A 25,968-nucleotide genomic window follows, 5' to 3' on the forward strand; every position below is an offset into this window, starting at 1 on the left:
AATATGTGTGGTATATTCTACATAGCACTGTGATTTCCTGGTATGTGAGTGGCAGATCAGTATAGAGTAATGTAAGGGAGCATTGACAAACATTTGTTTACTGACTCCATACACTGTAGGGAACTATGTTACAGCACAAATTGCTCTAGTCTGTACATTCTATGTTTTGTCTGGCCAGTAGTTCCCCTTCCCCTTATATGTGTCTCTTTGTCCTTCTGTAGTCAAGTCACAGGCTTTGTCCACAGTTGCTGTCGTTATGTATTTGTAGTTATGGTGTGAGTGGGGGAGATCTCATAACATCACACACAAGATTACAGACTTCACACCTCTGACTGTATCTGTTTAGCAGTTTGTCCATCATTGTGCCCCGTACATCTGCTGTGGTCCTCAGACAGTTCATGTTGCACTGTTATTATAAGGCAACATGTTGGCCATAGCTATCAAACTCTTACAGACAGACATCTGGACAGGCCCATATATAACAGTCAGACACAGGCCCAGACATGGGGACAGGGTCTTAATATTGCTATTCCAAACGTAGACAGTTGGTAGAATGATTTTGTATTAGCTTGCATTTTCTTATTGGTATGACATCTGCATCTCAAATGTCTGTCACTGATGTTTTCACATCAACCTTTATTGGTTTGCAAATAGTTTGCCAGGCAAATACAATGTTATGGCAAGCAGAGCAGATATATTAGACATATGTGTACACATTCTGTGACACCCAGGGGTATGGATGTTGCCCACTGACTTGTTGTCAGTACTGACACAGTAACGTGGCAGCCTTTATATCCTGGCATTAGACTGACATATCACAACCTGCTGTTCTACTAGGCACTGTGTAGGTTACTCAGAGCTGTGTACTCTCCATATGTGTGGCCCCTGTCCCCCATTGTCCAGCTTTCCTGCAGTAACAAATATTGACTTTTGGACAGTGTCTACAACTCCTACCATAGATGTAGCTGACATGAAAAACAGTTGGCGCAGCCAGTGTTGAACCATGTACCCTGTTAACCAGAGTACTGTACTTAAACCACCAAGCCACAACAGTCACCAATGACTGCTGTCTACTTCCTGACACTATTAACCATGCACATACAGAGCACATTGACCGCTGCATATTGTGGAAATGGAACAAGTTATCAAATTGTTTGTGACAGCTCTGGGAATGCGTGGTCTGCTGGTATTACCTTACAAACATAAATGTTACAGCAGTTCTATGGGAACACATGTGTGTTGGGGGGAGGGGGTGTACCTCTCAACTTTATGCATTTTCACAGATTGTCCAGATGTTTGCCTCATATTTTGGGTCCATTTTTTATAATATTGTGGTTGTCTGGGACAATACTGGTGAATCATTAAAGACTGAAGTTAGAAAGTAATGACATATATTTGAGTTTCAGACTTTTTGCCATTTGGAGGATTAATTCTACTGCAAGGCCTGTTATAATATAACTTTCTAAGTTTGTACGAGCAATATTTCATAACTGTCCCTATTTGTGGGCCTCTGCCACACATTTTTGTATGGCTTTGTACAGATGACTTCCTGTAAGAGGTTAAGAAGTTTGTATGGGACTCCAAACTTAACATCCATGCATATGACCTATGACCCCATTGTTTGTTAGACCCTCACATATACTGCAGTGAGTTTTGCCTCCTTGAGTACTACTGCATATTGTGGGGTAGCCAGTATTTTGGAGAGAGTTCCTGTTGTCCTACATAGCTGTCCATTGTCTGCTGCTATCCTGGTAACCCACTACATTCCCATCCATATATGCCACAATACCACAAATATGCAACCACAGTCTACTACCCCATTTATTTATTGTTAAGAAGAGTGAGCTACCTTGTGCCAGCAGCATTTGAGAAGACAGTGCTTCAGAGCTGACTCTGCCAGATGCACGCAGTACACAGTCTATACATGGTAAGGTATAGGTAATGTGATGTGGCTAGCATCCATTTTACTGTGTGTATATGAGTCAGAATGAGGTCTCAGTCCCTGGGACCCTAGGGTGTCAGTGTGTGGCTATGTGTTGCCTCTTTGCTAAGTCCAGGGCATACTGAGCATGCTTACATCTGCCTACTCTGAGTCCCCCTGTGCCTGTGGGGACCTTGGCAATGGTGGTGGGCTCTGTGTCCCTTCCCTGTGATGTTTCTGCTGCATCTGTTTCCACAGGATCACATTGTGTAGCATGACAGATACTACAGACATGTGTGCACATGTGGCTGGAGAGTACTGCAGGGTACCACCAGACATGTCAAGGCAGTGGAACCATGACATGAGCAGCCCAAACACATGCTCTATGACATTCCTAGTTTATTCATGTGCATCATTATGGCATTCTTCAGTTGGTGTGTGTGCATTTCTGATGGGTGTCATCATCTACGGTTCCACTGCATAACCTGCATCCCCCACTAGATGGCCATACAGGATGTCCCCCCTGGTAAATTCCTGGTACAGCTGTGGTGCTTGCCAGATGTGGGAGTCATGATAACTGCCAAGGCTGCCAGCACACACATTGATAATAATACCCTGGGCATTGCACACAACCTGACAGTTGATGGAGTGGTACCCCTTGCAGTTGACATAGACTCTACCTTCCTCATCAGGTGGTGCTTTGATGTGTACATGAGTGCAGTCTATGGCACCCAGTACCTCTGGATAGTTTGCTACATGGTGGAAGAGATGCATATTGCTGGTCCTCTCCTCAGTGATGTTGGGGAAATAAATATGCTCACTGGCATGTGTTAGCATGACATCCACGAACTGGTGGAGTACTCTGTACGAAGATGCCTGTAAGATCCCCATGATGTCCCTAGTTGGTCTTTGGAAAGTATCTGTAGCTAGTTATCTTAAGGCTACACATATCATTGTTTCCACTGGGATGGGTTCCCCTCTGTTGGCTCTGGGTCTGAGGTGAGGCCAACAGAGCTTGGTGAGTTGCTATGCTATAGATTATCCCTGTCCACCCTGTAGTGCTCTATTATCTTCAGTTCATGTAGCCCCTGAAAGGTTACCCTGGGCCTCAACACTCATTTCCTCCTCATTCTGGGCCTATTGTCATCATCATCATCATCATTGACCTCGGCCTGTAGTGCATGTAGCAGAGCACCAGCAGCCCCTATCATTTTGTCTGTTAAAATTCCCAAGTGTGTACTCCACTGGTGCAGAGTATGTGGGAAAAAATCAGATTGAAGTGTGTATGCATACTTTATACTGGTGAGCTGCAGATGCAGCCTGTGTGATTGGCTGACTATGATACATTCTACCTGCCAACTATATTATTAAGGGTTTTGAATGGGCCAGTGTTAGTGGAACAGGGCTTATCAGTCATTTATAGCAAAACCACACTGTAGAAGCAACAAAGTAGAAAGTAGAACCACCAGCTAGTAATCCACAGGATATTTTATTATAGAATGCATTCTGGTGTCTCGGCTTCACAAGCCTTCAAGGAATATCCGTCATTTATGGTTGATTGGCTTTCACAGGCTATTCCCCCCCTTTTTTTTCATTTATTCCACTACTAAGCCCCACGGCGAGCTAGTGTAAACATTGCTGAGCAGAAAGGGCCCTCCCCTGTACATGGTAGCTCTTAGCTTTTCTTTAACCAGCTAAAACATGCACCATGTGGCTAAGCACAACTTAGCAGCCTCAGACACACACCCCTGCAAAGCTGTGCTTAGCTGATCACAAATAGGTGCTGCTAATCTCCAGTCTGCTTACACATACTGTGACATACTCCCTTTTCATGTCAGCTGTCTCATCTGCCTACACTACCATGGTTCTAGTCCTTACACAGTTAATACCTGTGGACATGGTGGCCCATTTTGCTATTCAATATACTTGGCTCATTTACATACACCTAATTGTGTATACCCTGGATACTCCACTACACCAAGGACTATGTCCTTAGCAACCACTGTAACCTGTCATTGTATGACTCTGCATGCTGGCCACTATAATGCAATAACTTTGCATAGCTGTAAATTTCATATTTTACACTTTTTATTTATTTATTTTTTTTGCTAAATAGCATGTTTATGCATTGCTGTGTGCTATTTAAATGTAGCATACATATTAACAAATAAGAAGAAGCCAAAGTGTTTGGTGAAAATGTTAAGTTTTATTGGGAGAGCCTATATTGTCCGTGGTCTGTGGTAATAAAGTGGAGTTTTTAGTCCACACTGTGTGTTTTTTGTTTTCCGTTATTACTTTTTAATATATCACATTACTTTTTTAACCCACTGGCCATAGTTTTGACCACCTGCATGCCTACTTGAGATTATGCCACCTTTTATTTGAGCTGTTATAGCCCCTCTTTAATTTTTATCCTCTGGTACACGGTTTCTAACTGTGTACATTTTGGAGGCTTACACGGCACCTACACAGGGGCCTTTATGCTTTCAGAAACCACAAAATCACCTCATTTGCATGGTTTTTACCAGCAGATGAGGTGATTTGCATTCCACAGACACCTCCATGTCTGCACAGTGTAAGGAAGATCGTACACACCCTGATCCTTGCTTCCTGGATCGCTAGGCGGCCATGTTCTGTGTTTGAGCCTTACCACTATTCCTATACAGAGAATCACTCCATACTGAATTACCCCCATTGTCTGTGCAGATTTAAGTATCATCTTATAATTTTATAGGTCATTGCCATTATCATTTAGAAGGCAATGGGCAACACCTGACATGATATCTGCAAATTTATTGGATTTGTTCATAGGTGTAAACTAGTCTAACAATCACTAGGGCCCTTATAAGCATAGTTGTGCAGCCCAAAGGTGACTCCATAAATTTGGTTTATATAGGTGGTGATTGCCTTTGTCCAACAAAGACATATCAGCTGACCAGGGTGACACTGGCTTTGACATCTGAGAAGTAGATGCTTAAGTGAAGTGGGCCCAGCACAGAGACCTGGGGGACTCCACTGGTGACCGGCCTCTTTGTTCAGGTAGGCTCACTGATTCTAACCTCCTGGGTCTTATCAATGAGCCAGCTAGCTATCTATAGCAGTGTATTATAAAAGGGTTTATACCTAGTTCCATAAGTTTGTCACCAATACTCAAGTGGCATATTGTATTAAATGCTTTAGCCAGATTAGGTAGGTAATATGCACCATTTTCCCCTCATTCATTGCCTTAGTGAACTTTTCAAAGAAGCCCACCAGATTCAGTAAGCTTGACCTCCCCTTGACAAAGCCAAACTGGGATGAATCTACCTACTGATTATAAACACAATGAGAAGTTCAAAAGCAAACAGCCCTGGGGGTCCACGAACAGATCAAAGGACCTTCAGGTTCAATGATGACATCAACAAACTGAGTAAAATCTTAAAAATACTATTAGAACTACTATATTTGCTCATGAAATTAGGTTAGCATCTACAGCTAAGAACATCTACAAAGCCTTTCTTAGCTATGTTAGGAAACTAAGAAATACCCAACACTGCTCTGAACTTTTTCAAATGGCTCTACCTAATCTGATTCAGAAACCATTGTCAACATACTGGCAACAAATTAATTGCCAGTTTCAAACTGAAAATGACTATCCAAAGTGCACATATTTTTAAAGCTCTCAGAACCCTGATCATCACTACAGACCATGCACTAAACGTGCTCTCCCAGACCAAAAATACTTCTTCCAGGGTAACTGATAATATACCTGTCTGTTTAATAAACAGTGCTAAAGAAGCCCTGACAGAACTGCTCCTTAAGCTATTTAACCCAAACTTAGCCACTAGCTATATCCCTGAGGTTTATCACACAGCAGTAGTGATGTCACTCCACAAGTGTGGCCTGTCACTGACCCCATGGAATTACAAGCCTATCAGCTTTATACATTTTATTTGCAAAGCCTTGGAACTTAATATAAATAATCTGATTTACTATGACATTAAAATATCATTAGGCTGAATGTGTAACAGTTTGGCTTTGTCAAAGGTCAGTCCTGCATAATGAATTTGAAAGAGCAATACAAGCTGTTAATATTGGTCATGTTGTTCAGCCAGCATACCTTACACTGGCCAAGACCCTTGACACCATACCTCATGCTAGCATATTTAATAAGCTCAATGAATTGTAAATAGAACCCCATATGGTAAGATGGTTAGCAAATTGGCTAAAGTAGCAGGTACCGCATCAAAACGTATGAAGGAACCCAGTGGTGTCCCACAAATCTCCGCAATGGGACCCCTTTTGCTTCAGCTTTTTCAATGACCAGACAATCCAAGATCTCAGGTTTGTTGATGACAATAAACAGGGAATTATTATCAAGTCACCATCGGATACCCAGGCCTTGTTGCAAAAACTTACACCATTAAAAATCTTGTGTACTAAAAAATATGTAAATTAAATGTTAAAATCTGTAATATTGCCAGATTTGGAAAAGTATTCCACCCTAGTATATGATGTAGATAGTACCCCACTCCAAAAATAAAATTGTGTTAGAGATATTTGAATTTGGGTTGATAATTCAATCTACTTTGATCATCATATAACAATAGTTAAAAAGTCCTTCTACTAAGCGCAGTTGAATGCCAAGGGAATATCATTCAGATCAAAAGCAGTCATTATCCCATTATATCCGGCATTCATTAGACCAGTTATTGAATACAATGTTCTCTTTGGAACGCACCTCACTAGACACATCAAACAACCAGAAAGACTTCAAAGATTCTTAACTAAGAAGATCACTGTCTTATAAGGTGCAATCTAACAGAAAAGTCTGGAAGCACTGTCCCTGTATTCAGAATCTTATACACTCTGAGGGGAGATCTATGTCTTGTCCTCAAGCCATTAGGGGTCCAGTAAACCTGGATCTTTTGCATTTTGACAAATTGAATAGTCTAGCAAATACCAAAACAAAGGACTTAAATTTTAACGTGTATGTAGCTAAAACAAGATGGTGAGAGAGATACATTAAACAGCACCTTCCCCACATTTGGAAAAGACTCCCATTGCAAATTATGCAGTCTGATGCATTGTCTTCCTTCAGAGAAGAACTGATTGATTGGATGGGTATTCACAAATTCACCCCAGCTTGACTGGCCTGTCCTGCCTCAAGAAAAGAGGTTTAGTCTGAGGGTGGGCAAGAAGTAAATGGTCATAAGGCTCAGTTGCCTTGTATTTTCTATGATCATATGATCCAGTTAAGAAAACTAAAAATAATAAGATTACTAAATGTAAATAGTGAATGCTGAACACTGTCTTTACATATTAAGTGTTTTGTCAGCCACAACACATAGCAAATATACTGGCAAATTAGTTCAAGGCTAGTTTTAAGACACTCAGTAATACAATAACACTACCACCCCCCCCCACACACACACACACACACACACATCTTATCCTCCCTGGTAAGGTCTGACAATAAAGCTGTCTGCTTTTAAATCAAAATCAAGTCTGTAATCCCAGTAATCCCATTAAAACCAGCAACAGTTAGGAACTATTCCAAGGCAAATAACCTTTGATTAAGTGATGGATTTTCAAAATTCAGTACTCCTCCAAATCCAGAGAACACAGCAGCCTACATTGAATTGCTCTCAGAAACTCTGTACAGCAATACTATGGCTGCATAGTGTCTGCTCTATCTACAAGAAGTAAGCTCAGGACCTGCCCTAGAAACAAACCACCCTAGTGGCATCCATATACAACAAAAGGAAAAAATATAGCAAAAATCAGGAAGGGTAAATCCCATAAAGATAGAAACTCTCTTATTAAAATAAATAGGAAATTAAGAGAGACAACTTTGAGGTTAAGACAACCTCCCATGTGAAAGATAACCATAACACTTTCTACTTCTATGTTAGATACCTCACAGGCAGCCCACAGGAATGTGCTGAACTGGTGGTTAATGGTGCCACATTCACTGAGCCTGGCAATATAGCAAATCTGTTAGTAGACAAGTTCAGTTCTAACTTTATACCCCTCTCACCCCCAACCATCCCCTCAAAAATACACTCAAACATAATCCTTCTAACTATTACTAGGGAACACATACTGGCTGCACTCACTAATGCCAAGAATGTGACCTGAATGGGCTCTGATAACATACCAGAATCCTGAATAGACTAAAATATGACTTATCAGGACCCCTGGAGCTTTGTGCCACATGGATGGAGGACTGCAGCAACATCATACTTCATAAGGGAAGACCTTAAATAGATCCTGCAAGCTACAGACCCACTAGTATAACTAGTCTTATTTGCAAACTCATGGAAAGAAATATCATGGAAATTATCAACAAGGACATAGGAGACCTACAGATATAGTAGGTTCAAAACAAAGGTATGAAAGGAGTCTTTCCAGAACATGTAAACCGCATTTCGGTTATTAGACAAACATGAGTGAACTCTAAATGCAGGACAGCCCAATTTTGTTGTTACTTCTTGCATTGATAAGAGCCACCTTAATGTGATCCTATTTTGCATTTGTTAAGGTAGTTAAATTTGAATGTCCATCAACTTGGACCTGATTAAGAAAGGCACTATGGGGAAGAAGTAGCTTTAGCCAATACATGGAAGCCTTGGAATGAAAGGTGCACACCATCTTTAGTAAAACATCTAGGACTATTAAACATCTTGTCCCATGCTGATACATACTGGACCCTTCTGGAATGACACAAACTGTCTAGCCAGTTGCTAAAACCAATTATATTTTTATTTGTACTTAAGCATCTTTCTTGGAAGGAAGAATTCTGCTTGGGACTAGTCTTTCCTGCATTTGTGACATAAATGGAGACTTCTGACGTGTCTCTCTCAATATTCCTTGGAGATTTTTACCATTCCCTTTTTTGATAATGACCCTGTTTTTATGTTCATTTTTAGATACCCCATTTGATAAGTTTAATAAAAGGTTATGACACATATTTATATTCTAGATTTGTTATCAGGACTTGACTGATTTGAAAGCAGTATGGATGCCTCATTTAGCTTTATTTCCATTACATGTATACTTCAGTAATATAAATACACTATAAACACTAAACACTCAGACCTGATTTGGCATAATGATGTAATGCTCTAACTTTGTTCATAGGTTCATAGATTGGTACTAAGCTAACTGCCCTTGTGAGCCATTTTAAGCCTAGCCAATTATCCCTTGTGAGACTCAAACCCTGCACCTTGTGTTTGTAAGGAAAACACCTTAACCATTAGACCACCCTCCCACCCTTTGTTGTAGAGGATCATGAGTTCAAAAACTGTCAGGGGGATATTTCTCCTAATGTTACATCACTGCACTGTATGATATATTTCAAAATAAACACTAAATGCCCACAGCTGATTTGGCATACTGGTGCAATGCTATGACTTTGGTGCAGAGGGTCCTGGGTTTGAGGCTTGCCAGGTCTGGTTATTTTTTTTTGCTGCTCTTAGCTTTTCATAGCAAGCTGATTACTGCTTAGATATATACAACAGTATTGTAACTTATTGTTCAGTAATGTTACTTTATTCTCAGGTGCATCTATTTTATTATATCTCCTAAACCTATGCATTTAACTACATTATCTGTTCCTGTAACTGTATTAGTTTTGGACACTCTTTGTAACTGGGGCTTTTATACTTGGGTCTCCACTGCAAATAGGCTTCTGGTCAAGCTGGACCACCATAGTTAACATATTGTAATATATATAAAACAAATTAAACATTTACAACATTTCCCTATAATGTGAATGGTCACAATTCGACCCTTGTACCTAATGTACAAGTGCTGCTGCTCTAATCATTCAGCCAGTGAGGATCTGCTGTCAGACTGCTGTATATACCTTGTATTTCATTTAAGCATTGCTGAGCACCATGCCACGCTGTGCAAAACTCCTCAGCTATGATTAAGCTTGACCTTTTTGATGAACATTAAATGCATCTGGTTTATATTTTTTGATGTCTGGCACATGTTCCTTGCAAATGTCAGTAACTACATCAGTAAATGAAAGTAACATTAATATAAAAATGTAAACTTAATATTAATATAAATATACTTTCCAATGTAGATGCTGAATGGCCTGTCTTGGTATTAGGCTATAATGCCAAACCTCTACCCGGTGTCATACATACTCCTCAGGGGTTATGTCACTGTGGCATGCGCGGCAGTCACAGACCACACATTGCTGTCACTACTGCACAACTGCAAGCCATGCTCCACTGTGGTAACACACACTTAAACCGGTGAGTGACCTGAACTGCCTTGTGGACAGCTCACATGTGTATCGCACACAAGCAACCTGCAGTGGAATGGGTACCCTGTCCACATGAGGCAGGGTAGCTACCTAAACCTTTGCAGGCATAACCTGGTCAACTGGATGGTTAACAGCACATGCACCCTTGGGATACCTCCTGTGTCTCTGTTGGATAGGGGCATCAGCTGCTGCTTTGCATACACATGTGCTAACATGTGGGCTAGGCATATGTATGCTCATGGCCCATAGCCTAGTAACCTGAGATGGTACCAAGATTACCATACATGGCCTGATTGCTGTGATCGACTGTGTTGTTATGTATCCACAGACATCACTGCCATCAACCACTGGCAACGTTACTATAACATGTCATCCAGCCTACATCTGACAAATAAAGTAAGTGCTACTACAGGTGCATGTGGACATTCCAGGAACATCTGGGGTATACAGTAACATCGAGCGTTACATATGTGATGTAGGGTGACTTCCTCATAGGTATCGGACATCTGCAGTACCCAGATGTTTGCAAAATGGGTACATGTGCCTGATAGATGAAGGTCTCCCCTGCCAGATAAATGTGTATTCCCTTACACCAGGTGGACAATACATGATGGTTGTCCACAGAGTTTGGGGAATGTGTCTGTGACATGCCAGACCTCTGGGGACACAGTAATGGTGCATGATTATCTGGTACTGTATCCATTCCCTTACGTTGCATGTTCAGTATGTATGCACTGCTGCTGAGTGAGACCTAGCATCCCTCCACTACTTGTACCTATAACCTGCTGTCCTACTGCAGGGGCTCACCAGGTATGCTAGCCTTAGGTGCCAGGCATTCAAATACTGGTGTGGGGTACACACTGACCTAGCCAGAATATGTCAGGAATGGTCAGGGAGACCTGGACAATCATTTGGCCACACTTAAAGGTAGTTCTGACTGCCACAATCCAGCTCTTTATCAGCTACTGTAAGGCCCTTACCAAAGGGTGATGAATCCTACTGTGTGATGTGCTTATTAGCCAAATGGTAAATGTGACCAAGACTGAGCCTATAGTTGTGGGCTACACAGCGTCACCGAATGCACATCCAAGTACTCTAAGAGCTTACTTAGTTCTATACAGACCAGACACAATTACAAGGTTTACCTATATTTAATAATAGCTAATAAAGGAATGAGATAATATTCAATCAATGCAGTAATTACAGAGTTCAGACTCACAGGGAATAATTTCAGACAACATTGCAGGATAGTCCGAAATAATTACAGTAAACATTTATGATAATAGGTTCATAGGTTCATACAATGATACTAGGCTATTGGTCTGGAGGCCCTTATAGGCCTATGCTCAATTTCCTTCAAAGTCAGCACCTGTTTCCCCCTGTTCAGCAGGGACAAAGGTGGGATCCCAGGGGTGCATGTTATGTTTCCCATCCAGTCATCCAAGTTCCTTTTAAAGTGGCCTAGAGAGGTACTCTGCATGACATGGAAAAGGAGTTTATTCAACAGTCAGATGCATCTTTGGAGCACAAAACTATCCTGCAAACAAGTTTTATTCATGTCTCAGACCAGGTTAAGGCCTTGCAGGTTGTGCGAGTTTAGTTTGTCTTAAAGATATGCAGCAACTCCATCAGGGCTGGGTCGGACATGGCCTTCTACGCCAGACAGAGGTCACCTCTGAGGAGTCTGTATGTCACAGAATGGTGGGATAGAGCTTTTAGCCTATCTGTGTATGGTAGATTTTTGAGGGCCTGGATTCTTCTGGTGAGGAACCTCTGTGGTCTGTCCAGCTGCTACATGTGCTTTGCAAGGTATATGGAGAAAGGGGAATTGTACTCAGTAATGGGCCTTATAAGGGAATAATACAGGGATGTTATGACCTCCTTGTCCTTGGATGACATACCCTTACTTATGAGGTGGGGCATGTAGGAAGCAACATGGTGGTTAAAAGGCAGGTTGCTATCAATCTGGGTGCCCAAATCCCTCACAACTGACTGCATGCTTAGTACATTGTTATTAATGTGATAATTAGTGGGGATATCACTCTCCCCAAAGGGGATGATGAATAATTATTTTGTATTCAGCTTGAGGTCATGTTTCTGGCACCAGTCATTTGTTTGGGTGAGACCCTCTTGGAGGATGTCCACATAACTAATTCAAGACAAGTCAAGAATTCATGACAGCTCCCAGCTTGCAGCTATCTGCAAACTTGGTCAGCCATAGCCCACTGGTTTTGGGCTGCACCTCAGAAAAGTATATCCCACATAACAGAGGCCCCATGAACAAACCATGAGGTACGCCACTTGATACGGGTCTCCTGCTTGAGGTGGCTTTGCCCTATTTTGCCTAAGTGGGTTCTATCAGTGAGCCAGTTAGCTACCCATCTGGTAACATACAGATTGATGCCTAGTTGAGAGAATTTATCTATTATGCCCAAGTGGGTAATAGTGTCAAAGGCTTGGGCCAGGTCAAGGTAGGCAGTGTGCACTGTCTTCCTTTCATCCATGGCTTTGGTGACTGTTTCAAAAATGTTGAGCAAATGTAACAGATATGACCTCCCCTTCATGAAGCCAATCTGTGTGGGATCGAGTGTTTGGAGGTTGAGAATGTACTTTTTAATGAGGTCCATGATAATCCATTCCATGGCCTTGCAGATCAGGCTAGTTAGGCTGATGGGTCTATAATTTCCCAGATCAGTGGATGCTCCACCTTTGTGTAAAAGGTTGACAGTGGCTGTCCTCCAGTGAGCTGGGACAAAGCAGGTAGTCAGGCTTTGGTTGAATAGGACACCTAATGCTGCTGCAAGTTCCTGCCTGAGTTCATGTAGGATGCAGCCTGGGATGTTATCATGTCCCATAGAGGCTGTATATTTTGCCTTTGGGAAAGGAGTGATGGCCTGATCCCTAGATATAAAAGGAAGGGGCAGGTACTGAGAATGTCCTGATTTACTGATGGGGGGACGGAGGGGTGAAATATTCACTGAATCTGTCAGCCAGAAGGTTTGCTATATCTACGGCATTTGTATATGCTGATGTCTTTGACCATCACTTCTAAACAGATCTGGGTGCTAACTTTGAGATTACAGACATATGTGAAGAAGGTCTTATGATTGTCTCTAGTAGATGTGGCCAATCTGGACTCAAAGTTTGCTTTGGAAGATTTCACTAGTACTCTTATATGCTTGTTTAGGGTAAGGAGAGATTGCTTCCAGTTGGGCACCTGTTCCTTCTTGGTCCTGGACAACATTTTTTTCTTTTGTTATAGAGTTTCTTTATTGCAGATGTCTACCAGACAAGTTTACTCTTTCTTGCGGAGGATGATTTAGTCCTGTCAGGTATTCCTGATTTCATTCATCTATATAAATGTTCATATAGTAATTTGGTATACTTTTGGATACTGGTGCCAGTTCATAGAGAGGGGTGGGGCTGTAAAGCTGTTTATACCATCCTCAAGATGCTGTAATCAGCTTTGGAAAAGTTTTTTTGTTTGGCCCTAGCTGGGGGGGGGGGGGGGTCACAGTAGATGGTAACTTCAAACATGACCACTTTCTGGTCTAATCTTACAAGGGAGGATGATACTGCAGGGATACTGCAGTGGTTACTCATGTTGATTAATACCAAATCCAGGATATTATCATCTCTTGTGGGGTATCAACTAGCTGTTCCAAAGCATTTGCATTGACAACATCAAGGAATCTCTGACAATTTGTGTTCTGGCATGAGTAGTTCTTCCAGTCTATGTTTGGGTAGTTAAAGTCACCCAGGATCAGGGTAAACAGTTGAATCTGGATAGATTCAAACAGGTCTAGATAGGCAGTTTGGGCATCTTGGGTCAGATTTGGGGGCCGGTAGTTAGCTATGATTTGTATTGGGGTCTTGTCAATGGTTAACTATACCTGGAGTGTCTCCTGTGCATCATACAGTTTGACCAGCATAGAGGTGTTATGTCTTTAATATATATATATATATATATATATATACATATATTGAAACTCCAACTCCTTTGGCTTTACTACCCACACAGTTTGTGGTCTGATTATATAATAGGATGAGTAACCAGGTATGGCTGGGTTGCTCTCCACAGTTTTGAACCAGGTTTCTGTGACTGTTCAGATGTCAGCATTTTCCATGGTTAAAACTGTCTGCAATGAGTGCAGTTTCACATTTAGACTCCTAGCATTTAGCAGCATGACCTTTAATTTGGGTTTTGGTGCACTTATGTTGGTAGTTTTAGCCAGGTTCCATTCCCTGTAGTTAAACTTTTACAAGTTCAAACCACATATGGTCGAGACCATACGTTCGAATTTGTTAAAGTTCGAGCATTTGAATGGAAACCTCCGTAAGCAGAGGTTTCCCTTCATTTCAATGTGGTGCGATCTTGGATTTGGTATATTTAAGTAGTCGGGGTGGGGGTGCCCAAGGGGCTTGCCCCCTGCTTGCAACAAGTTATAGTTTTGTCTGTTGTGTAGTTTTTTTTTTTTTTTTGTTTAGTCAAAGTTGTGTAACTTCGAACATAATGGTTCGACCACTAGGTGTTCGGAGTTATGGAACTTCGACTATCTAATATAGGCCCATTTAGCCTCATAACTTTCCTGCCAGATTCCTGCCTGTGCAGTTTAAATAAGGCCATAGTCCCACCATTTGCCAATATTGGACCATTTTCAAACATGCTGAGCCAAGATGAGCACTATGCAAACCTGTTAAGCTGAACTGTGCAGTGCTTAAGGTATCAAATGCTGGACAGTGCTTAGCAGTGTGCATCTCCACCTAGCTGAGCTGAATACTACTTAGAATGGGACTTCTTAGCAATACTCAAGCCAGCTAAGCAGAGCTGAGCACTGCTAGGTATTGCTTAGACAGGTCCTGTTTAAGCATTGCTTAGCTTGGCTTAGCAGTGCTTAGCAAAACTAAGCTAAAGACAAACAAATATTTTCATTTAAAAAAGAAATCAGAATTGAATATTAATTACTCATTACTGATACATTATTATTAAGTGTATATATTTTACTTAAGCAATAACCAACAACGTTGGTGTAGTATATTAAGATTTACACATGGTTGTTGTGGTTTAATCATGAGGGTGAAGCCTAAGTGATTAAATAAAGGCAACTGTGAATAAATCTTACTATACCACAACCACAGGGTTGGTATTACTATTATACAATGACATTATTTAAGAGAAAATATTTAATTTTCTTAAATAAATGTTTTTGTATACCAGCGCTGTGCTGTCCTTCCATGTTTTTCCAGTATCCGGGGGCTTTTACTGATGTACTGTACATGTGTATGGGACTTGCATTCACATGCATACCCATTACATCAGTGCTTTGCAAAGGAAGCAATGCAGAAAAGAAGGTCTCCATTGATCCAGTTTGTTTTCTATTTTATATATATATATATATATATATATATATATATATATATATATATATATGCAAAAATAAAATGTTGGACAGTTTAGGGGTAGGAGAGAGACAGAATGGAGTAAATACAAATACAAGTTTGTGCATAGGATAGGATATCATTTGAAAAAGAAATTTCAGAATGTCAAGCCACCCATACAGGTAGTTAAGGGTGGTACTACCAAGTGTGGACATTGTAATTAATGCTTTGCTTTATTGGAAGATAACACCCTGGTAGTGGGTAATAAGAATAAAACTATATTGAAATTTAGGAGGGAGTATTGTCAGACGCAGAATGTTGTTTACTTTGCCAAGTGTACTGGGTGCCCCAGTTTTTATGTGGGTAAAACTGGGAGGCATTTTAAAGATAGGATATGCGATCATTTGTATGCCATTAGAAAGTAGGATGCAAATAATGCATTATTCAGGCACATCAGGGGTTGTTCCACTTTTAAATTCACCCTTTTAGAAGGTTTGAATTAGTCAAACAGGGGGTGGGGGTAATGTGAAAGCATTATTAGGTGAAAAGGAAGTGAGATGGCAAATACTCCTGAATGCCACTACCCCACCTGGTATTAATGATCATATTCCTATTAAACCTATTATTGAAGCTAGGATGTAAAGGGTACATTTTTTACATATATTTATGTTCACAATTCCTTATATAATTTATGAAGAGGATATGATGTCATGGAATTAATGAATCATGTCATGAATAATATATTTTTATGATGGATGTGACTGGTGGTGTTTTGAATTTAAATTGCCAGTTGATAAGTAAGTGTGTTCTGATGAAGTTTATACTTTTTAGATGAAAGCACTTAACTTTTATTGTTTTAATAAACAATACTTTTACTTTTAATGAGCTGTTCCCCTGTATAGTATTTGTCCCTGGTATTCCTCGTAGTATAATTTTGTTCTGAAACATTAGTTGGCACTATGTGGTTTGTGTGTGGTTAAATACAAGGAAAGTCAGGTATGTGTCTTTAGTTTTGAATAATGTACCTGATTTTCCTAGTATTTTCTCCATCCTGTTTCTCTGCTATATCCAGAGTCTGGATTACATTTTTTTCGTAAAAAAAAAATATATATATATATATATATATATATATATATATATATATATATATATATATATATATATATATAATTACAGTATATAGCAATGGAATAGAGTCAGGGCAACCAGACCTTTTTCCATTGGTATATGGTAGCATTTACAATTGGCACACTGACTGGGCTGAACAATCAGCGTGCTCATTTTGGAATATCAATGACCAGTCATATAATTTACATGACCTCCCCCAATATGCTTTCATTGCATTACCTTGGATTGTGAATGTACTGTATGGGACACGTGTTTACATGGGAGTTTTCATCTTATATCTCCAATGACACTGGGAATTTGGACCAGCTACACTACCCTGATTAACAAATATTAATTACTACATCATTAAATAAAATAAATAGATAAATAAAACTGCTTTCCCATGTAAAAGCAAAACATCCTCTTTTGGTATTCACCATTAAGTACCCTTTTCCAGATGGTTTAATACCATTCCATTCTCTTACCACTACTCTACTTTCTCCACTGTTATTTTGGTCTGCTACACATGTAACTGTCCTCATCAACTACCTAAAACTTTCTATCATTCTTCACTTATTAATTTTATTGACAGACTTTAATCAGTAGACTGTCCGATCTTCATTTCATCACAACCATAGTATGTTTAGAGATGCATTTGTCCATAATACTTACACTGAGGGCCTTATCTGCCACTCTAACATCCACCCATTATCTTATCTAGTTTGCTCACTTCCTTACACTCTTCCCAGAAGAAAGCATACTGCCTATTGACCCTCCAACATTCTCTCAAAATATCTACCAGTCCCAGCCTTAAATTAGATGGTCCCTTTTTCTGAAAGTCAATCATCCCAAACAGCCTATTCTGTGATGTTAATATAACCAAATTGAAATCCTCCCTGACAATAATTTATCTTCCCAGTCACCAAGAGAAAGAATTGACTTAAAGGTGTCTACTGGAACATTCTTTCTGTCTTCATCTGGGCCATAATAAGACCCTAAGATAAGCTTGTTGCTTTTCCAAAAAGAACCACCACCCTCCTACCAACCATGATAATTTTCCCCTAATTTTGCCAACCCGTTAAAATTATAGCCATTATTCCCACCTCCTTTTGACCTCATCCTACACACACACACACACACACACACACACACACACACACACACACACACACACACAGACACACACACTACCTCCAATGACCTATACTTCTCTAATCCAATTTATATTCAAGCAGGAACAGCACATCTGTCCCATTTCTAACAATTTTAGCCAATACCTTTTCCTTCTTAACAGGCATATTAATTCCCACATTTCCCATATAATTGCCTTTACAATTTTCCCTTATTTTCCCTGGGACCATAAGAGGTAGTGCCAGCCATCCAAGGAGAAGTAGGACAGTGAATGTATAACTTATGCCAGCACAGCTAGTTGGAAATTTCTAAATAATTATCCTTGTATCAAACTGATTTGATACTTGTGTTTAAAAATGCATTTGTAAAACTGCCTGTGTTAAAATGTATCAACAGTGATTCCTGCTGTACAGGAAAGAAATGTACATGCATTATTGTAACTGTTTAAATGCATACATTGTAACAGCATATACTGGGAGAGAAAAGGTTAATCCACCTAACTTTGAAAAATATTCTTGAAATTAAATTACTTAATGGGTTAAGTCATAAAGATGTTATCTCACAGTTTTGAAGTGAGTGAGAGGTGCAATGTCTGTGCTAGAGAGTAGGTTGTAGCTCCTCTAAGAAGAGTGGAATAGTTTGTTGTTTTATGGCTTCCAGATGCCTTAATAAAACTTAACTAAAGATCTAGTGTGTAGCACATATATGCTAAACCCTGTCAGCTTCTAGTGATGGGGATAGTGTGGGAAACAGAGCCAGATAACCAGATGTGTGTGATGTCATTCTGTAAGCCACAAATAATATTTAGATATTAATAGGTGATTGCACTCAGCAGTCTGCATTCTGTCTTGGATCTGACAACAAGGACCACTCACCCACATTATCTTGTCTTACTTTACTCAGTAAGTAGGGACAATAATTCTTTAGATTACTCAGGAAAATGTAGTGAGAATAGTTAAACGTGTTTTTCTGCAACTGTGTGAATCTTTCCAGCTGTGCTATTTTCAATATTTCCTGTGCTGAAACTCTGGGGTTTACTGTAAATAGATATTTTGTATTTTCATGTTCTTTTATTATTTATTATTCAGTATATATATAAACTTCTTATTGTGACTAGTTCTTTTAGAAAAATATTTAAGTTTTTAGAGTATTTACATATACTTATTTGATGATAACTCTGACCACTCCTGAAAGCCATACTGCTTTGTCAACATTACCATTGGTATTAGTATTGATTTCACTCAGTATAACTGTATACCCTTTTAAGTGCCGTATAGTAACCTACTGGTGGCAGTGAATTTACCTTATAGTCTGGGCAAAGTTGGTAGAGCGGGTAATCTGTGCCAGCCTTTCCCAGGTGTGTGCGCGTGTGTATGCATGTGTGTGTGTGTGTGTGTGTGTGTGTGTGTGTGTGTGTGTGTGTGTGTGTGTGTGTCTGTGTGTGTGTGTGTGTGTGTGTGTGTGCGAGGGCATGTGCATGCATGCGTGCATGTGTGTGTGTGTGTGTGTGTGTGTGTATGTGTGTGTGTGTGTGTGTGTGTGTGTGTGTGTGTGTGTGTGTGTGTGTGTGTGTGTGTGTGTGTGTAAAAAGCACAAAGAGAGAGTGCTGAATACAGCTGGGCCAGTGGAGAGCCTTACTGGGGACCTGGGGAGAGACAGAGAAATCCAGACCCCGGGCTGACTGTGTTGCCTATGTGCTCTTAAGGAAAATTGTGCTCGATGCAGGGAGGTCTGCAGCTGCAAATACTGAGTGTATTCATTTGTATTCCAAGTGAACAGTCCTCTTCAGTGTCAGTAGAGAGGATTCAAGCTCCTTGATTGCTGGCCCAGAGTAGGGACATCACACCCCCACCCCCTCAGCAGTGAACATTGTGGGACACCTTTGGTTATCCTTCTAGAGACAACAATCAATAATAAAGATTAATTCATACACCATACTCCTACTCCCCATGTATAAATAAAATAAAAGTTTGACATATTTCTACCTAAGTTGTAAATGTTATTAATGCCAACCAACCACTGAGTCAGGTCATGCAGTGATAAAGCCTTGTTTTTGACCCAAATGATCTGAGTTCAATTAACATCTCTGGCACTTGGCTGAGTAACTGTGATGATGTGCTTCAACATTCTGTGTGTATGGGGGAGGTTTCTGGACAGACCATATAGTTGTCTCTTGCTGTAAACACTTTCAAAAGGCAGAGACAGAGTCAAGTGATGGGCACAGGTACACGCCTGATGTAGCCATGTCTTTTGAAGCTTATAATAATAGCTAATGTCAGCCATATTAAGGAGCACAAGCACATTGATAGAACAGTATAGGTGGCCCCTTTGGTGAAGTAGATACCCACATCACCATCCAAATGGAGGATGTTGGCCTTAATACAAAACAATCTCATTGCTTGCATGACAACAAGAGCACTAAATACCCCAATGTCTGCCCAAATGATGGCCCCTCCAGATATCTCATACTCTAAGAGATCATATGAGATTCACTCTCCCTTAGTTGGTTAATACATTTGAATTTGATAGTTGAAGGTGTGACAGTCAGCAAGACAGAGGAGAGAAAAGACCCGAAAAAAAGAACAAGTTAAAAATATTAGTGCCAACCATAGCACATATGTAACCAGTACACATCCTAGGCTTTCATACATGTAATCTTACTCTTCAGAGCACACAACACTGAGAATCACCATCAACCCAGCTCACCTTACTCTTTCACTGCCTATTTATGCAAGTCTCATAAGCATTAACTCTGCTACTCTGTACCCAGGTATTCCAAAATACATACCACCATCTCACCATCTGAACCTTGCTCTACCACCACCTTACCCATTTCTAACTTATCTGTCCTTTACATACCATATTGTAGCCATCTCCTATTCTTCAAACATTTACCCTTTCACTGTCTGTGCAAAAAAACAAAAGAAAACATAAGTACAGTCAACAATGAGAAGTTGTCATATGATCCCTAAAACTGACAAGCAAAAATACAATTTCATACATTTACATTTTCTGCTGTGGTAAGTTTTCCATGATGCCCCCCCCCCCTTTTTTTTAACTGTATGAAAATCATTAGGCCTTCCTTCACCCACTAAGTTGTTTACAACATCATTGTAACAGACTAAACAGCAAATCTCTATTTCATAGGATCATAAGATCATAGGAGTCTACTAGGTATTGGCTCTAAGGCCTCTACAAAGCCTAGTCATGTTATACCCTTGTTCCCTTATGGACCAAACATATAGTTTATGTTTGCATGTAAATCTAAGGTCAGCACCAGCTGCTCCTGTCTAACAGGGACAAAGGTGAAACCCCCAGTGTAAATTTATGGTTTCCCATCCAATAGTCCAGGTCACACTTAAATAGGGACATTGAGTAGCTCTGTTTTTACATAAATTGGGAGTTTGTTCCAGAGGAGTGGCAGGCTCTGGGAGACATATATGTCTCTCCAGCATGACCTGTTAACATCACAGGCTAGGTTAAGATCCCTAGAGTGAATGAATCTTGTCCCATTGGATTTATGGATGTGCAGCAGCTTCATTAAGGCAGGGTCTGAAACTGCTCTGTAGAACAGGCATAAGTCATCTCTAAGGCAGCCTATACAATACTGAGTAAAGTGACAGGGCCTTCAGTCTGTCTGTGTAGGTCATGTGTTGTAGGCCATAAATGTTCTTGTTGATAAAACTCTGAGGTCTCTCCAGTTGCTGCAGATGTCTGATAAGGTACATACAGGAGGTAGCATTGTACTCTATTATTGATGCGATGACAGCCAAGTACAGGGAAGTTATAATCTCCTTAGCCTTAGATGTTATAACCTTGCTTATGAGGTGTGCAACGTAGAAAGCTTTCCTCACTAGTGTAGATACCTGATTATCAAAATTAAGGTTGCTATCAACTTGTTTTCCTAAATCTCTCACCACCGGGGTTGAATTAGGGGGATACTATTAATGTTATCAGCAGAAGGTTCTTCTTTGCCGAAGAGGATGATAATGCATTTTTTTGTATTTAGTTTAAGTCTGTGGTTTTGACACAAATCACTTGTCTGTGTAAGCCCATATTGTAGTATGTTGACATCTTAGGGGATTCAATGATTGCACCCAGTTTGCAGTCATCAGCAAACTTGGTAAGTCATAAGCCATCTATTTTCACCTGGACTTCTGAAAAATAGATACCAAACAGTAGGGGGCCTAACACAGATCTGTTTGGAACACCACTGCTAACAGGTCTACTAATAGAGTTGGCATCCCCCATTTTGACTGTATGTGATCTGTTTGTTAGCCAGTTGGCAACCCATTTAATGATATAAAGGTTAATCTTCAGCTAGGTGAGCTTCTCAATGATGCCTGAGTGAGGAATTGTATCAAAGGCATTGGCTAGGTTGAGATAGACAGTGTGAACTGTTTTTCCTTCATCCAGGGCCTTGGTGACATTCTCAAAAAACAAAAGTACAGTCAACAATGGGAAGTTGTCATATGATCCCTGAAATTGACAAGCAAAAATGCAATTTCATACATTTACATTTTCTGCTGTGGTTAAGTTTTCCATGAAGCCCCCCCCCCCCCTTTTAACTGTATGGAAATCATTAGGCCTTCCTTCACCCACTAAGTTGTTTACAACATCATTATAACAGACTAAACAGCAAATCTCTATTTCATAGGATCATAAAATCATAGGAGTCTTCTAGGTCTTGGCCCTAAGGCCTCTACAAGCCTAGTCATGTTATACCCTTGTTCCCTTATGAACCATGACATATAGTCTATGTTTGCTTGTAAATCTAAGGCCAGCACCAGCTGCTCCTGTCTAACAGGTTTAACGGGCAAGATCTGCCCTAAACAAAGCCATACTAGTTAGGGCAACAGTTTGAACATCACTTATATCCTTGTTTATAAGATCCATGTTGATTCTCTCCATGGCCTTGCAGATAAGGGTGGTTAGGCTTATGAGTCTATAGTTCCTGTGACCTGTTGAGGGACCCTGTTTGCGCAAGAGGATTACAGTTGCAGTTTTCCACTCAGCTGGGACAAAGCCAATGCTTAGACTTAGATTGAAGAGCATGCTCAGCTTTTCCACTAACTCTTGTTTTAGAATGTTTAATCAGCAGCCTGGGATGTTGTCTGGTCCCATAGAGGATGTGTTTTTGGCCTTGGAGAGTGCAGCTATGACCTGCTCTCTGGATATACTAGGCAGAGGGCTAATGACAGTTATGTTATGTGTTGATTGGTGGGGACAGGGAGGTGACGTTTTCGCCAAACCTGTCCTCATGTTCAGTATAAGTGGTAACGTCCACAGCTAGTTCAGCACAAAGCTGGGCCTTCCCTTTTAGATTTTGGATCTAGCTAAAGAATGCTTTGTGATTTACCTTAGCTTGGGATACCAATTTAATTTTGTAATTAGCTTTGGAGGACTTTACAAGATGTCTAATCTGCTCTTTTATGCTTTTGAGGGAGTTCGTCCTTTGCTGGAACCGTTCCCTCTTGTTTTTTGACAGCAGTTTCTTTCTCTAATTGTATAACCTATTTGTGCTGGATATCCACAAGGGTGGCTTATTTTTTTGTGAGAATCTTGATTTGATCTGTTCCGGTATGGCTGAGTCTATACATTTATATAGGTGTTTATACAGGACATTTGTATACACCTCAGCATAGGGGTTATTGCTGTCAGTGTTGGCACGAGGTTTGAAACTATTAATGCCATCACTCAGTGGGCTATAGTTTACTTTGGAGAATTTTTTTAACCTCTTTGCTTCTGAGGGTGGTTCAGATACAATCGTTACTTCGAATAAGACTGATTTATGATCAGACTTTACCAGGGATGGCCCCACACATGGAGTGGTGCAGCTATCCCCCATGTTGTTAAGCACTATGTCAAAGGTGTTAGTGCCCTTGTGAGGGTGCTGACTATCTGTTCCAGAGCATTGTGTTAACAATGTCTAGGTACCTTTGGGGGAGCACATCTGTGCTCATATATATTACCTATTTGATGGAAGGAAAGCTAAAGTCACAAATGACCAGGGTATTTGGCTGCACTGAGAGTGACTCAAGTAGGTCCAGGTAGGATGTCTTTTTTGTGGTAACTGTACTGTTTAACCCGTCTAGAGGTGAAGATGGATACTCCTCCTCCCTTGTTTTTTTCATGTTTGATGTGTGGTCTGAATGTGCGGAAGGCATGGAAGCCCTGCATGACTGGGTTACTCTCTGAAGCCTTGAACAATGTCTCTGACCGTGCAGACATCAGCATCTTCCAGGGTGAGAAGTGTTAAAAGTGAGTGCAGTTAAGCAGCATAACCCTGAGTTTGATTCTGGAGGATATTTTTACATCAGGAATTCTGTTCTTATGACATTGCCTAAAAGGCACTATGGTGGAGGAAAATACCTTTGAAGACCATCTCTGGCAAAGCAGGGTGGGCCGTTGATCATATCTTCCCAGGCTGATAGATACTGGATCCCCTGGATTGACACCAGAAGCTAAGCTAATTGTTGAAGTCTATCATTTTTTGTTTGTATTGTAGCATTATCCTGGGAAGAATGCTGCTTAGGGCTAGAACCATACCTGCCAGGGACACATAATCTGAAAGGACCATCATGTCGCTCTTCATATAGTCCAGTGGAGGTATGTATCAAGTCATTCACTCCAACATGGGCTATGACAGAGTCATAACTGTACTTATGAGAGACTTGAGTGCATGCATGATTTGGTGGATGCTGGCAGCAGATAGATACCTGACTGTGACCCTCTCCTTGTCCAATGTAGTGAGGAGGACATCTTTGTGTCTCACTATGGAGTCATGTATGACCAATACACTTGATTTAGATATGTTTTGCCTTAGGGTCTTATTGGGTTGACACTGATTTATATTTTATTATGTGTAGTGGGTGCTGTTGGGACCATATTGTGTGCAGAAGGTTTGCGCTTGGGGAGGTCTTTTCTCTTTTGATATATTTCTAGTAAGTACCCCCGTGGGTTTCTGTGTTGTGTACTTGGTATGTTTGGGAGGTGGAGCGTGAGTGCTGACAACCTACTTGGTATTTGGTTGTTGTTACGTGAGACAGCACTGATTTCAGATTCATTGTATAGATATATCTCTCACATATTGTATTTACATGTTTTAGGAGTAGAAAATTGTCTGTATACATGAGATAATTGCTACACTGCCTCAGGATGCCCATGTCAATTAAGCTGGATGAAGAAATGGTGAGAAACAGACCTTCCATTATGCCAGGTGTATTCTGTAATAAGTGGTAGAGGGTGGGCTAGATGGGCTAGGTTCTGTTGTAGAGCTAGTAAATCAGCTAGTCTAGCACTAACTGTACATAAGAACAGTTTGGCATCCCTGGAATTGTATTAGTGGAAGTACAGTGATTATAAGCTAAATATGTACAAAAATAAAACATTCCTGATTTTGAACTATGAAGACTAATATGAAGTGAATCAGGAACCCATTTTATTAAGCAAGTTTGCATCCTCTCTGACAACAGTCCCTACTGCAAATGATCCCTGTGACACCCAAACCCCATGAACCCCATGCTGTTATAAAAAAGACAAGAAGCCAGTAGCAAATCCTATACGTGATCTCTCCCAAACCATTTATACTATACCACCACACCAATAAGAAAGCAGACAGCGTCCCCAGTAAATCAGACATCAGAGGGAACGCTAGCAATTTCAATGGAAGGAGACACAGTTTGGGAAGTAGTCCACCAGATCAGCAAAATATATTTACCTGCATGTAGATGTAGTGTGATTCATGCACACACGTTTTATACACACACACATACACACACACACACAAACACACACACACACACACACACACACACACACACATATATATATATATATATATATATATATATATATATATATATATATATATATATATTTATATGGATCTAGGACATTTTACCGAAAGCACATTTCACCGAAACTCATATCACTGAACACAAATCACTGAAAGCACAATTCACCGAAAACACAAGTCACCAAAACAAATTTCACCAAAAATGGTATATCGCCTTGTCCCCACTGTAGCATGACCCTGGAGTTGGTATATATAGTAGGGGGGTGTGGGGGGCAGAGCCCCCCACATATTTTAAGTATATATCATGTTTAGATAAGAGTAATAGATTACAATTGCAAGTATGCATGTATATAGTGTAACACATTTAAAATA

Source organism: Protopterus annectens, chromosome 5.part0, assembly GCF_019279795.1.
Source record: "Protopterus annectens isolate FY-2018-M chromosome 5.part0, PAN1.0, whole genome shotgun sequence".
Classification (NCBI taxonomy): Eukaryota; Metazoa; Chordata; order Ceratodontiformes; family Protopteridae; genus Protopterus; species Protopterus annectens.